Source organism: Carassius gibelio, chromosome A2 (assembly GCF_023724105.1).
Source record: "Carassius gibelio isolate Cgi1373 ecotype wild population from Czech Republic chromosome A2, carGib1.2-hapl.c, whole genome shotgun sequence".
Classification (NCBI taxonomy): Eukaryota; Metazoa; Chordata; class Actinopteri; order Cypriniformes; family Cyprinidae; genus Carassius; species Carassius gibelio.
In genome coordinates, this window is record NC_068372.1 from 7,407,419 (window position 1) to 7,421,772 (window position 14,354).

The following is a 14,354-nucleotide window of genomic DNA, read 5'->3' on the forward strand; positions in this document are numbered from 1 at the left end:
GCTTGCTTAGTTGGGGTCACTTCATCTACAGCGATATCATTGACTTGATTGCAAATTAAAACAGACACTATTTCAACTGAACAGAGATGACATAACTGAATTCAATGATGAACTGCCTTTAACTATCATTTTGCATTATTGAGACACTGTTTTCCAAATGAATGTTGTTCAGTGCTTTGGCGCAATGTATTTTGTTTAAAGCACTATATAAATAAAGGTGATTGATTGATTGATTGACTTTTCTGGCTTATAAAATATTCCGGAAGCACTTTATTTTACAGTCCTGTTCCCCTTGTTCATACTATGTACTTATTATAGTAATTACAATAACTATGTAATAACCCTGAACCTAGCCCTAAACCTAACCCTACCCCATGTAGTTACCTTGTGTTACCAGAACTTTCTTAGATAAATACACTGTAAGTACACGTACTGTAAAATAAAGTGCAACCAATATTCCATTACTTCTGAGTGAGTGAACTGTCCGAAATGAATCAAACTGAACTGTGCAAATCCGTTTGACTGGTTAGATCAAATGATTCATTCACATGGAGCCAGAGGGGAGGTGGAGCTCAGTGGAGACAAAAGGGGTGGAGGGCTGAGGTGTAGCCAGAGGCCCAGAAGTCTGTGGTGGAGTCAGAACAACAAGCAGGAGGATCTGAGCTGAGGAAGCTGCTGGGGCACACAGAAGAGGAGGATCTGGATGGAACTGGCGAAGCTGAAGGGCCCTGGAGGCTGGACGAAGCCTGGGAGCTGGGTGGAACTGGCAGTGATGAAGGAGCTAAGAGGTTGGACAGGACCAGCAGAGATGAAGGAACCAGGAGGCAGGATAGGACCAGCAGAGGAGAAAGGACTCCATAAAGGAGCAGACTGTCCATCTAGCCAGATCCAAATTCAGAGAAAGCCATCCATAATGTACAGGAAACGATCCAATGGCATGCAAAGTTGTGTTTATGGCATACGAAATACACATTTGCGGATACTTAAAAAAAAAAAAAGAAAAAAAAAAAGAAAAATCGTATTAAATTTATTTGTGAATTTAATTATTTTTTCCTGAAACTCCTGTATATATTTAATTGTAAATGCCATTTTATTTAACCATCTAAACAAACCAAACAATTATACAACAAACAAAATATACTTATCAAAGACCAATGGAGCCCAAGAATTTTCAGAATGAATTTGTGCAGCATAAGACAAAAAACATAAACATAACTGCTCTGAGCCAATAACAGTAAGTAACTGCTCATATTCACACCATTAGGTTTCAGTACAAGTACAGGACCAGTGATGCTATTGAGACATAATATTTATGTAAACAATAGAAAAAAGTTTACTCAGAAATGTAAATGAGTTGTGACTGTTTCCTGAAACCACAGTACCATGGTTGCAACTCGATTGTTTGCTAATGATGTCACACACAGTTTGTGGAGTAATAACTTCTGCTGATTACTCAATTAAAGATCACAATTAACTAATAATGTAATTATTATAGTTCATCTACACAAAACAAGAGAAAGCTGTTTGCATGCAGTGTGTAATTGGTGTACTCCCCTAGACTACATGTGGTTCATTTAGTCAGAAATGCTGCTGTAATGAACATAACACCTGAGGACTACTTCACTATTTCTGATCTCCATCATTTTGTTTTATTTGATGTTTGGGAGTCATACACTGTTAAAAATGTATTGTATTTTTACAGGAAACTCCTGGCAACTAATTGCTGTGAATTTACAGCAAACAATATACAAGAAATATACTGTTGATTTAATACAATAAAATTATGTGTTTATACAGCAGTGTTTCTGTGATTACAGTAGCATTAATACAATAAAATGTTGTATTTTGTATTGTTGTTGTACAATCCTCAACAGTGGTGACAATCCCGAAAAAAAAAAAAATTGCAGCAATGCATGCTGGGAGCCATGAACATGTTTTGTATGCTGGCATGAAACATGTCACCATTGTTGTGTTTAATACGCCAAATGTTGATGTGTGTGAGTGCATAAATAATGTAAAACATGTTTTTAACAAAAATTTAGCAAAAACAATATTTATTCACTGTTAAACATCAGTGTACGGACCACAACAGTGTTTCAAATTATTTATTTTTATATCATTTGGGTCATTTAAACCATTTTAGTGCAGTCAGTTGGTTGTTATTAAAACAGACTTGTTGATCTGCTTTATATATGCAGAAATGTTTTCTGAAAACAACTGCAACTGCAGAAAAAAGTATTGCAGCAAAAGTCGAGGGTCTAGAGCACAACTGAAGCAAACCCTGATCTCTATGATGGTGATCTCAAAATAACATTTTAATTAAGACATCAACATCTTAACCAACATCAACATTCTCAATAAGAACTTCTGTAGATGCATGACAGAAATAAAATCATTCTGGTTAGTATTACTACAAGTGAAGCTGGTAATGCTGTTTGTGGAGTTGTTTATTCAGATCTTGAGAGATTTAAAGTCTTGTATCTTCAGTTCACCTAAGACTGTGGCTGAAGAAAGTTGTAGTTTGTGTTCTTATTTCTCTTTCTTTCTTGCTTGATCACAGCAGGTGTTTGAATGACTGAGAGAATGTTACAGATACATTTTACTAACCTTAAAATAACATTACACTAATATGGAAACTGGACCTTTTTATGTTCTTGGAATGTTACAAAATCAACATTCCTAGAATGTTGAATTTTTAAATCAAAATTAAGTTGAAAGAATGTTTGAGGAACATCATACCTTTTAAAAAGTTTCTTTTAACGTTAAGAAAACTGGACTTTTTATGTTAAAAAGAATATGAAAGTACCAGTTTTAATGCTATCCCACAATGATTTGTGGTGTCTGTAAAATAATGCTTCTACAGTGTAGTTACAATAATATTACAGGACTGTCCATCAATTACCCATCATGCATTTGCATTTACAATAAAAACCCTGAATACAGTGTATTGTTGTAAAATATATTGTAAAATTACATTAATTGCTAACAGTGTAGTCAAGAAGAAAATAAAAATAAACAAAGATATGGTGCAGATTCCATATACATTGAACCTGGTAAAAATGTGTCGGTTGATCTAATAATAAATGATAAACCTGCATGATAGACAACATTTGCCTACACTTTAGAATATGGTTCCATTATTTAATGTTAGTTAACTACTTTAGTTAACATGCAAGAACAATCCTTCTACAGCATTTCTTAATCTTAGTTCATGTTAATTTCAACATTTACAAATGCATTATTCAATCAAAAGTTGTGCTTGTTAACATTAGTTAATGCACTGTGAATTAGCATGAACTAATGAATAACTGTATTCATGTGTTTATTCCTGCTGAACAAAGCAGAATTTTCAGCATTATCACTCCAATTACTTCCATTATTACTATGCTGATTTTGTGATGATCGTATGTTAGGAAAAACACAAGGAGAGGGTAGATCCAAATGCAAGGTATGTTTTAATAACAAAAAGGGTAAATACAAAATAAACGGTCCAGGAAGACAAACTAAACAAAAGAAGGAACCGGATGAAACGGTACGGGAACTCGGAAGAATGAGAAGGTAAGGGGAAGTCTCGGGAGACGAGAAACATTGATACAAAAAGGGTAAGGACTCCATACAAACAACAGAGAAGGACAGCTATATATAAGGAGACTAATGACAAAGGATTTGCAGCACCTGTGTGATTTAATTGGAGTGCAATTACTGTGAAGACAGGACCAGACTACAGGAATTAAAGTGCCTATGGTGAAGTGCCTAAGGAGAAGTGAGCTCACTAGGGAACACCCAGGAAAACAGAGACTGACAGCGTGACATTACCCCCTGCCCTACGGAGCAGCTGCCAGATGCTCCACCTGAAACCCAGGAAAACCCAACAGAAAAAGAGGTAGGAGGGTGGTGGACTGGCGGAGGCTAAAGGGGAGGGATGGAGGGCCAGGTCCAAAGAAGGAGATAAACAGAAAAACAAAAGAAAACAAAAACACAAAAACATGGGTCCATGGAGGACATCAAGTGATGCCCACCCGGGCGGAACCGAGGACCACCCATGTGGTCAAGGCAGAAGCCCCCCCCAGGGCGGAGCAGAAGACCACCACCTCCTCGTGGTCGAGGCCGGAGTCCCCCAGGGCGGAGCGGAAGACCACCACGTCTTTGTGGAGGGTCAACCTGAAACTGACTTGATTCAGGAGGAACAACTGGAACATGACTCGACTCTGGATGGTCAACAGGAACTAGCCCTGACTCTAGAGGATCAACGGTAACTAACCCTGACTCTGGAGGGTCCATGAACACCTGACTCGACTCTGAAGGGTCAACCGGAAACTGACTCAACTCTGGAAAGTCAACGGGCACCTGACTTGACTCGAGAAGGTCAACAGGAATCTGACTTGATTCAAGAGGAACAACTGGAACATGACTCGACTCTGGATGGTCAGCAGGAACTAGCCCTGACTCTGGAGGGTCAACGGTAACTAACTCTGACTCTGGAAGGTCGATGGTGACTAACCCTGACTCTGGAGGGTCCATGAACACCTGACTCGACTCTAGAGGGTCAACCGGGAACTGACTCAACTCTGGAAATTCAATGGGCACCTGACTTGACTCTGGACTGTCTGTGGAGACGTGAGGCGCCTCGGCTTCGGGCACCACCTCTGGAACGGCCTCGTGCACTGCCTCGGTCACCGCATCGGGAACGGCCTCGGTCACCGCCTCGGCCTCCGGAACAGCATCGGGAGCGGCATCGGTCACCGCATCGGGAACGGCCTCGAGCACCGCCTCGGCCTCCGGAACAGCAACAGACACTGCCTCGGCATCGGGCACCACTTCAGCCTCCGGAACAGCATCGGGCACCACCTTGGGAATGGCATCCGGCACCGCCTCAACCTCCGGAACAGCATCGGGCACCGCCTCGACCTCCGGAACAGCATCGGGCACCGCCTCGACCTCCGGAACAGCATCGGGCACTGTCTCGGGGACAGCAGCGGCCTGCTCGGGCACCACCTTGGGGACGGCAGCGGCGTGCTCAGGTACCACCTCCTGGCTTTGAGGAAAGGTAGACGCCTGTCTCCTACTCCTCCGCCCTCTATGATGGCGAGTCGGTGGCACCTTGTCTGGAGACTTAGGCGTTGACTCTGGAAGGTCGATGGTGACTAACCCTGACTCTGGAGGGTCCATGAACACCTGACTCGACTCTAGAGGGTCAACCGGGAACTGACTCAACTCTGGAAAGTCAATGGGCACCTGACTTGACTCTGGACTGTCTGTGGAGACGTGAGGCGCCTCGGCTTCGGGCACCACCTCTGGCACGGCCTCGTGCACTGCCTCGGTCACCGCATCGGGAACGCATCGGGCGTTCCCGATGCGATGTGGGCACCGCCTCGACCTCCGGAACAGCATCGGGCACCGCCTCGACCTCCGGAACAGCATCGGGCACTGCCTCGGGGACAGCAGCGGCCTGCTCGGGCACCACCTTGGGGACGGCAGCGGCGTGCTCAGGTACCACCTCCTGGCTTTGAGGAAAGGTAGACGCCTGTCTCCTACTCCTCCGCCCTCTATGATGGCGAGTCGGTGGCACCTTGTCTGGAGACTTAGGCGTTGAATCGTCCATCTTGTGCTGTGGCGCTGGGCTGGCGGCCATCTTGTGCTGTGGCTCTAAGCTGGCGGCCTTTTTGTGCTGTGGCGCTGGGCTGGCGGCTATCTTGTGCTGAGGCGCTGGCTGCGCAGCCATGACGTGTTGTGACGCTGGGCTGACGGCCATCTTGTGCTGTGGCACTGGGCTGGTGACCATCTTGGGCAGTGGCTCTGGACTGGCGGCCATCCTATCGGAAGAGACAGGAGTGGCTGGGGTATCCCACGGAAGCCGATGCTGCAGGTAGCACACAAACTCCCAGAACCCGAATGTGTCCAATTGATCGAGTTCCTCCTGAGGAACCGGGTCATCCACTCCTTAAGGGCTGCATCATTGTAGTCCATGCCCTCTGCCAGGGACCAAAACACCTGTGCGATTTAATTGGAGTGCAATTACTGTGAAGACAGGACCAGACTAGAGGAATTAAAGTGCCTATGGTGAAGTGCCTAAGGAGAAGTGAGCTCACTAGGGAACACCCAGGAAAACACAGACTGACAGCGTGACAGATTTATCAATGTTGGAAACAGTTGTGCTGCTAAATTTTTAGCTTGTAAGGGACAAACACAATTAATGTTCAAAAGAGAAGCAGAACAACTACATGTTTTCAAACATGTTGTTAAAATGCTCATACTCGTACTCATGATGTGAGATGCCATTTTAGCTTGTGTATATATATATATATATATATATATATATATATATATATATATCACAACTTGACGCATGCACACACCACTCACACACAAATACGGACACATAAACTTGTTGCCTACGGCATGCATCACTCCAACTTATTCTAATAATTAAATATCTTTGATACTGGATTGCTACATTATATTAATGAACAACTATGAGATAAATTAATTTTTTGTAGAAAGAGATGTGCAGGTAATTCACAAACACAACTTTCAGTGCTCTCTCTCAAAATGGCCATATTTCTAACATAAATAACAGACTTATTTGCAACTTCCATATCTTACATTGCTGTAAACTAAAATGTAAGATTTCAAGGCAAGTAATAATGGATCCTCAATATACTTGCAGAAGAGGTTTAACAAAAAAAAAAAAAAAACTCCGTCGTTAACCTCCAAGTGTCACAGCCACACCTTCTACACTCCCGGAATCGGACACTTACGCCACACCCACTCGTCCCCAATCACCCGAATTCTGAACTCCTGTGCATCATCACCAGAACCACATATAAAGCCATCAGTCACCATCACTCATCGTCTGGTCTTGCACCGATCTCCTCACTTGCCTGAACGCCATTATTAAACCTACCTGAACTCTTGAAACCTCTTCATCCTCGTCAGTCTTCCTGTCCCCATCGTCTTCATCTGAGCACCATCTGGATCACCGTTCACCATAAGGGAAGTTGTGTTGTCACCGTTCTATCCACGTGTCAAGATTCACCTGTGTCTGAAACCTCTGATTCACATTAAACTACTTTATCACTGAATCCTCTGTGTCCTCGTCTGTGTCTGACAGAAGTGACCGCATGCAGAGCTCTTCGGACACGGGCGAGGACCGCACCGCGGATCCCTTCACGCAACTGGTTCACGCTGTACGGTCCTCACTGATGCAACAAACTCCCCCTTCTTCACCGGCTGTCAACAACTCAAACACCGCTACAACTCCGGTCACTTCTTCAGTTGCCCCTGCGAGTCCCATGGCCAAACCAGCGACATACAGCGGCACGGCGGAGGATTGCAGCGGGTTCCTGCTACAGTGTTCCCTCTATATGGAATCCAACTCTCATTTATTCACCTCCGAACGCAGTCGAGTAGCCTTCATCATCAACCTATACAGGTAAGGCCCTCCAATGGGCTGAATCTCTCTGGGACTCGAACTCACCTGCCCTTGGATCCGTCACTAACTTCTGTTCCCTGATAAAATCCGTCTTTGGCCATCAAACTTCTGCATTGTCTGTCCATGACCAATTATTTACCATTCACCAACAGAGAGATGAATCTGTGAGTGATTATGCCATACGCTTCCGTACTCTCGCTTACATAAGCGGCTGGAATGAAACTGCCTTAATTACAGCATATCGCCACGGATTGAATGACAAGATACAAAGTTTGATAGTTGTGTACGAAGACTCACTAGGACTAGAGAATCTCATTCAGAAATCCATTCGAGTTGCCCAGAGACTCACTGCCTGTCATCCGCTCACTCCCGCTGTACTTCCTCCGCCCGCTATACCATCTGTCGCTCCTCCAGCACCTGAACCCATGCAAGTGGACTCTCACCATCTGTCCACATCGGAACGTCAGCGGAGGATCAACGCCGGGCTATGTCTCTATTGTGGGGGAGATGGACACCTCTTACCATCCTGTCCAGTTCGACCTCCACGCCCAGCGGTGAGTACCATCCATATACCTCCTCAAACTGCTCATCTAACTAAGACCTGGGTTACTCTAAGACACCTTTGCTCTTCTGTTTCAGTACAAGCCCTCATCGACTCCGGTTCGGCGGGGAACTTCATCAACCGGCAAACCTTAACTCGTCTCAACGCCAAACATCACCGAAGCCCTGTCGAACTCAAAGTAACCACCATACAGGGAAAGCCGCTGGGCAAGGGTCGTGTCCACTATTTCTCCCCCACAATCATCCTCCGCGTGGGACTCCTGCACGAAGAAGACATCACGTTCATGGTGCTGGAGGAATCCACCGCAGACATCATCCTGGGACGCCCCTGGCTTAACCTCCACCAACCTCACATCCATTGGCCCACTGGCGAGATCCTGAAATGGGGAATGTCCTGCCATCATACCTGCATCACTCCTCCAGCTAAAATCCCCAAGGTCAGTCCTCCCTTAAGGAAGTCTTCCCTACCGGTCCAGTCCACATCAGTGGAGAGCCCCGACACGAAGATGGATCATATCATCCCTCCTGAATATCAGGCGTTCCAGGATGTGTTCAGTAAGCGGTTGGCAACGAAGCTACCACCTCATAGGCCATGGGACTGCGCCATTGACCTCCTGCCTGGAGCAACCCTTCCTAAAGGACGAATCTATCCCCTGTCCATCCCGGAGCAGAAGGCCATGGAGGAGTATATACAGGAAGCCCTCGCTCAGGGGTTCATCCGACCATCTACTTCCCCTGCCGCTTCCAGCTTCTTCTTCGTGGCCAAGAAGGACGGAGGCTTGAGGATTATCGCCACCTCAATTCACAAACCGTCAAATTCAGTTATCCTCTTCCCCTGGTCCCAGCGGCGTTGGAACAACTACGCAGAGCCAGGATCTTAACGAAACTGGACTTGAGGAGCGCCTACAACCTAATCCGCATCCGGAAGGGGGACGAATGGAAGACCGCTTTCATCACTCCTTCCGGGCACTATGAATACCGGGTCATGCCGTATGGGTTATCCAACAGTCCATCCGTCTTCCAAAACTACATGAATGAAGTCTTCAGAGATTACCTCAACAAGTTCGTAATTGTCTACATCGACGACATCCTCATCTACTCCACATCCAAGCAAGAACATATCCATCATGTCATCCTCGTACTCCGAAAACTCCGGGAACACCACCTTTACCTCAAATCCGAAAAATGTGAGTTCCATACGCCCTCAGTCCAGTTCCTAGGTTACATCATCGACCCATGTGGCGTGAAGATGGACCAGGGGAAGGTGGACGCCATCACACACTGGCCTCAACCCGGCTCCATAAAAGAACTTCAACGCTTCCTGGGCTTTGCCAACTTTTATCGAAAATTCATCAAGGACTACAGTTTACTCAGCTCCCCTCTAACTTCTCTCCTCCGGAACCGGCCCAAGTCTCTGTCCTGGAACCCCGAGGCCACTGAAGCTTTCCACCTGCTCAAACAAGCCTTCAAGACCGCTCCAATCCTCATCCACCCTGATCCCAGCCACCAGTTCATCGTGGAAATGGACGCCTCATCCACCGGGGTCGGAGCAGTCCTCTCCCAGCGGCAGGGGAATCCACCACGACTCCATCCATGTGCCTTCTTCTCGAAGAAGCTATCCCCGGCGGAGCAGAATTATGACATCGGTAACCGTGAACTACTGGCCATTAAGCTGGCTCTGGAAGAATGGCGTCACTGGCTGGAGGGAGCCCAGTTCCCTTTCGAGGTGGTAACCGACCACCGGAACCTGGAATACCTCCGTGAAGCCAAAAGACTGAATCATCGCCAAGCTAGATGGGCCTTGTTCTTCACGAGATTCAACTTCAAGGTCACCTATCGCCCTGGCTCCCAGAACAATAGAGCCGACGCCCTCTCCCGTCTTCATCAAGCAGATCCTGAACCCGAATCTCCAGAACCAATCCTCCCTCCAGCCATGATAGTTAGTCCTATCCAGTGGAGTATTGATCATCTGATTGCACAGGAAAACCTTCAACACCCTGCTCCGCCGGGAGGTCCAGAAGGGAAACTCTTCGTCCCCCCTCAACATCGGATTACCCTCCTGGACTTAGCTCACACCTCTCCGGGCTCTGGACACCCAGGCAGGAGGCGGACCCTCTCGCTCCTACAACAGCGTTACTGGTGGCCATCGATGGCTCTGGATACGGTCCGCTACCTCAAAGGATGCTCCGTCTGCGCCATAGCAGACACCCCTAGAAGACTCCCGGAAGGTAAACTGGTGCCTCTGCCCATTCCTGAACGTCCATGGACCCATATCGGCATTAATTTCATGACTGACCTCCCTCTCTCTCAAGGCTACACCTGTGTACTGGTAGTGGTCGACAGGTTTTCAAAATCATGTAAACTCATCCCTCTCAAAGGACTCCCCACTGCGTTCGAAGCGGCAGAGGCACTATTCCACAACGTCTTCCGTCACTTTGGCATCCCAGAAGATATCGTCTCCGACAGAGGCCCCCAATTCATCTCTAGAGTCTGGTCAGCTTTCTTCCGTCTTCTAGGGGTGTCCGTCAGTCTCTCCTCGGGATACCATCCTCAGACCAACGGCCAGACGGAGCGTAAGATTCAGGAGCTGGGGAGGTTCCTGAGGATTTACTGCCACCGTAACCAGGACTGTTGGAGCCAGTACCTACCCTGGGCCGAATACGCTCAGAACTCCCTCCAGCAATCTACCACCGGGCTCACCCCCTTCCAATGTGTCCTTGGATACCAACCTCCGCTCTTCCCATGGTCAGGTGAGCCCTCGCAGGTCCCAGCGGTAGATCACTGGTTCCGACAGAGCGAGAGGGTCTGGGACTCGGCTCACGTGCATCTCCAGCGGGCAGTGCGGAGGCATAAGGAGCAAGCGGACGCTCGTCGAGGACCCACGCCGCAATACCAACCTGGACAACAAGTCTGGCTCTCGACGAGGGACATCCACCTCCGACTGCCCTGCCGTAAGCTGAGTCCCCGATACATCGGACCATTCACTATTGAACGGCAACTGAACGAAGTGACCTATAGACTCCAACTCCCTGCACAGTACCGTATCTCACCTTCATTCCATGTCTCACTCCTCAAACCCTTCACTGAACCTTTGTCTCCTCCATCCACAGAACCTGGTGATGATGCCGTACCTCCTCCTCCGGCCATCGAAGACGACAACGACATCTTCCGGGTGAGAGCTATCCTCGACTCTCGACGACGGGGTCCTCAACTGGAGTACCTTGTGGACTGGGAAAACTACGGCCCGGAGGAGCGTTGCTGGGTTAATCGTAATGACATCCTGGACCCCAGCCTTCTCACTGACTTTCATCAAGACCATCCAGACCGCCCCGCTCCCCGTGGCCGAGGTAGACCCCGTCGTCGCACAAGATCCCAGCCGTCAGGAGCCGCCCGTGGAGGAGGGGGTACTGTCACAGCCACACCTTCTACACTCCCGGAATCGGACACTTAAGCCACACCCACTCGTCCCCAATCACCCGAATTCTGAACTCCTGTGCATCATCACCAGAACCACATATAAAGCCATCAGTCACCATCACTCATCGTCTGGTCTTGCACCGATCTCCTCACTTGCCTGAACGCCATTATTAAACCTACCTGAACTCTTGAAACCTCTTCATCCTCGTCAGTCTTCCTGTCCCCATCGTCTTCATCTGAGCACCATCTGGATCACCGTTCACCATAAGGGAAGTTGTGTTGTCACCGTTCTATCCACGTGTCAAGATTCACCTGTGTCTGAAACCTCTGATTCACATTAAACTACTTTATCACTGAATCCTCTGTGTCCTCTTCTGTGTCTGACACCAAGCAGGCAAGTGGTCAGATATTTCCTTCGTTGTAATCAGGGCCATGCACAGACCTTTTGAGGGGCATGTGCTGAATCTGAAAAAGCCCCATTTTAATAAAAAATAAATTACACAAAATAATAGTCTCAAAAGCTTTAGATTTATTTCATATTAATAACAATCATAATAATACTATAGATAATATATATATACAGGGTTTCAGGGCTTCTTTAAACCCAATTACAGCAGAAATCTCTCTACCCCAAAAGTTCAATAAAAATATGCTTGAAGATTTTTTTTTTTAAACCATTCTGTTAAATTCTGCTAATTTGTATTATTTGGTTAATGTTTATGTGTGTCATTGAGAAGAGGGGAAGGTAAAGCAATAACCTAACATAATTTAAATAATTATGTCTAACACAATTCCAGTCAAAATAGGAAATTTATAAGAAACTATAGCAATGTCGTTATTATAGCATATCCAACATGTATCTGCATTCTTAGAAATATATTTTAATCTTGACAACTCTCGTAAGATTTGGCATGGTGATGGATATGACAATGTTCATGTATTTGATCTTGGCGGAATAGATCTGCTACGCTGCTGAATTGCTGCTGCTGTTGATTATTGCTGTTTTAGATTATTGCTGCTGCTGCAAGCATGTACAGGAACTACTGCCAATGCATAAGGCGATACGGTGCCTTTAGTATTTAAGACATACTGCTGCTGCACAAATAACATATAAAATAACCCTGTAGCAGAATTATACAGACAAACTCTGAAAAGCGCGCTGCAGAAATCTCTAGTGAATGCTAGCCAGCCATATAAATGCAAGGCATTATTCCATTGGCTGCATATGCAGCATGAACCAATCAGCTTGTGCCAAGTCATTTTAATTCCCTGAATATCATCGGTTACATTAACAACCCATCAGCCTGCACGATCTAGAGTTTCATGACTAAACTATATATTTTACCTAGGTGATTAGGATCACTCGAATACAATTTCGTGATTTTTGAACAGCGAACGCTTGCAAATGTGCATGTCGTCCGTCATTAAAACAGATTACAAAGCTATATGAACGATAAGCTTTTCCTGTTGTAAAATACATTAGGCCAAAATCTCATTTAACTAAAGATGAATTGCTAGGCTGCTGTCTGTATGCATAGGCTATTTAAGTTTAACTGTTAGGCTACTGGATATGACTATGGAAAATGATAGAACTCTCTGTCTGGTCCTACCTGTCTCAGACCTCAAATACCTAAAATATGAGCCTTTATAGACATAGGTCATGACCTACCTGTATACATGCTTTATTGTTATCATAGGCCCTTGGTGTGGGGGTGAGAGGGGATGGGTGTGTGTGTGTGCTTGCTAACGAGATGTGCCTGCATCTCCATGCTTCATCAGGATCTCATTTGTGTCTCAAAACTTTGAAGTTGCTCTTCGGGCCAGCCCCCAAAACCCACGCAACTTCAAAAACTTCGGCCTCGGAAATAGATTAACGTGAGCACTTTCCCTGCAGTGCTCGCTTTCTCAGTTTTACCCTAATTAACCCACTTAGATTGCGTTGTATGGCAACACTCAACAATACCTTTCATATCCAGCCAGAGGAGAGCTTCATTTATCTGCGAGACAATCATTAACAACCTTAAAACTGGAAGAAATACTAATTAGAGATGGAATAAAATCAGACGACTATGTTATAACTGAGCTCATCGTGGGGACAACTTGTTATTCTTTGAATTTACGAGGATATTAACGCCTGTCTGAAGGTCATGAGTTTGATGGCTGCTATTTCCTTTGCTTCCAGTTATTTCAGTCCTATTTTCAAACATCTCACTTCCTTAAATTGGTGGAGTGTTTTCATTTCCGAGAACATTAGCTGTCAGGCACAAGAAAATATTGCATTTTGGAACTATTTACAGAGCTTGAATTCTAAACTGTGTTTCAGAATAGTTTTTATGAGGATGTAGTTATGAAAGATGTGATTATTAGCCTTAAATGTTCTCATTACACCTAAAAATATTTGTTCGCATTAACACGTCTGGGACTCTCAGTGCGTTTATTGCTTCTATAATTGTATTGGTTGGTGATTTATCACTGATGAATGCAAATTATTCTTTCTATTGACATCTTATTAAGGTTTCGTGGGATAAGCCATGGATCTTCACAAGACAAACAAAACATTTATTAGGTATGGGTGAAGATTTTTGTGACTTCTGATGTATACATGTTTGTCATGTGCACTAGTTTTCATGAAATATTCATTCAAAGCTTTAAGAAAATGGAGAATATATATGATAGCACACATATTTTCCTTGTTGAAACTTGCCAGTGTTAGAAAATGGCTTCTTTTACAATTCATAATTTATTTGCATATTGTACCATGTAAAGTGAGCAAAAATCCCTGCTAGAATAATAGTATATGTTTTGGATGTTGGGGTGATGGTTTCATTCCACAAGGCTGTTTAAACACAGATAACTGATTGAACAGATGTTTTTAACAGAAAACCTTTCTAATTCAGCTAGTTATACCATGATGGTTGAGTACTGTAGCAGGTTGAGATTAATA